The sequence below is a fragment of the Seriola lalandi genome, unplaced genomic scaffold (genome assembly GCF_002814215.2).
Source record: "Seriola lalandi dorsalis isolate HSWRI2012SDOR001 ecotype SW California unplaced genomic scaffold, Sedor1 jcf7180001974154, whole genome shotgun sequence".
In the NCBI taxonomy this organism is placed as follows: Eukaryota; Metazoa; Chordata; class Actinopteri; order Carangiformes; family Carangidae; genus Seriola; species Seriola lalandi.
In genome coordinates this window covers 211-2336 of record NW_019444820.1, presented here as the reverse complement: position 1 = coordinate 2336, position 2126 = coordinate 211, and the positions used below count along the sequence as shown (strand labels likewise).

The window sequence follows — 2126 nt, the reverse complement described above, 5'->3', positions numbered from 1 at the left end:
TATCTGAACAAATAAATACTTTTGCAAATGCTGTAAATGAGCTCTATCGACACCTACACCCAAGCTATAGATCATATCAGTACACTTACAATTATAATTTCCTGAAGGTCTGGATGTACCATAATCAGCTTAATGCCAAGCTAAGCTAATAATTAGTATTAATATATAATGATAGTATAAATAGCTAAGTAGTTTTTTTGACAGGTTTTTTGACAAACCAAAAACATCCGGCTTGCTAGTGCTACAGAGGGACAGAGGCAAAGTACGTTCTTAGGGAGTTGACTGAACTGACCCTTTAATTAGGATAGATTAAAGGTCTAATGTGTATTTTCTGTAACTGTACACCTTTCATTAAAGAGCTCAACTGCTTGATGATGAAAAAGAATCTCATAAGTTTATCATCGAAAAAAATAATATTAACTTTTGTGAATTATTACGTTTTTGTGTGGTGTAAGTCTAAATATCAACCAGTTTGTGTGTGTTTGCAGGTATAATCCTGTTTTTTGGGAGTGGGGCTGGTGCGACCCTTTTGTTTACATTTGGATTGTGGTTTTGCTTTGATTGTTACCTGGTCTTTGCTGCTGCTAACAGCACCAGGTTTCTTCTTCTTTTTCATTGGGCATGGGGATGTTTCAGCAGAGGAGTGACCGTTCGATGAGTGAGAGGGACTCGGCATCTTTCGTTTTTGGGCCATCCGCTCTGTTGACGCTGTGTCTGAAACTACGGACAAAACTCAGAGATTACACAAACCAGGGAGAGCACACTCATGGCCTTTTCAAAGCAGAAACAAATACCAGAAATGGCACACCAGAGGTTTCCTGTACTCACACAGTTGGGTGTGTACATGAGTAAACATGGTGGCATACTGTATAATGTAAAACCAAAATAACCCAAACAAAACCACTTTACGAATCACAGAATTTCATAAGAATAGAAATAAAGCTTTGCCAACCTATTTGAAAACAAATTGGACGGTATGTTACCTTTGGATCGTGTTGAGATCTCCATTCCTTCTGTTGTCTCTTTTCCCTCTTCCTCTGCCACACTGATGCAGAAAAGATTATCGTCAAAGGTTTGACAGTCAAATATAACCTATAGCTGAAGATATCTCATATCTATTATTGATGCTATATCATTAAGTTAAAAAAAAAAGTTATTTGAAATTGTTCCTTTGAACAACATGTTCTTTACAATTATGCTATAATGGGGGTATCCTGATGACCAAGGGGTTTAAAATGTCAGCCCCTCATTTCCTGTCAGCTTTCTATGGTACTCTGTCAGATAAAGGCAGAAAATAAGCTCCCTCGAAAAGTTGTGCACAATGCAAATGGTCAAGTTTTCAGTGTTAAGACTGTAATACATTCCTGCAGAGGTCTGATATTAAACAGTCTTTAACTGTTAATACATTCCCCTCATCCTACTACCTTACAGTTGCTCTAGACAAGAAAGGTCAGTTTTGCCAACAGGCTCTCTCTTGACACTAATATAATTCTGGTTAGATATGCGGCGCCCAGCTTGGAACAGAAGCATCATAACTCTTCTGTAAAAATTTATATTAAAACACATCTTCAAATCACTATTTCTAATGCAGGATGGTGAAATACTGAAAAATGACTTGTAAATTCTGATCCCACCAGCACTGTGTGCAGTTGGCAAAAACATCTGTTTTTGCTGAAATTCACATCAAAACAATTATCACAAAATAAGTAAGTGTAAGCCTACACTGTATGAAAACCATCATGGCTGAAAATACTGATAATACAACAATTACATCACACAAACCACATCAACAGCTTGAAGGCAACACATGCACATCTCCCAAATGTTAAAAGAATATCTCAACCGCAATTAAAGCAAAAGTTAACCAATACTAGAGCAATGGCAGCTCAATGCGTAGCCATTCTCAGATTATAAACAGCAGGCTCCTTTCTCCACCGGCCACAGGTCTATAAATAGTAAACATGAGAACACAGAACAGCACAATCTACAGTGTCTGAACCTTCTGACATCCATGACAACGTGCTATGAATCACCTTTTATTGAAAATCTGCCCAACAGGTTATTCTCAGTATCACTTCAACATGATTCACCTTGGTTTGCAGGCGCCCTGTTGTCGATCCTATTAT

At 37.7% G+C, this 2126-nt stretch overlaps 1 long non-coding RNA gene across 1 annotated transcript; it reads right to left on the bottom strand.

The window, feature by feature from the left end:
• Nucleotides 1–598: 598 nt before the first annotated feature.
• On the bottom strand, nucleotides 599–1288 carry LOC147820273 (uncharacterized). Its single transcript, XR_015437085.1, has 2 exons — nucleotides 984–1288; nucleotides 599–720 (listed from the first exon to the last, which is right to left on the bottom strand). It is a non-coding gene; the product is annotated as an uncharacterized LOC147820273 (long non-coding RNA).
• Between the last annotated feature and the right edge of the window lie 838 nt (nucleotides 1289–2126).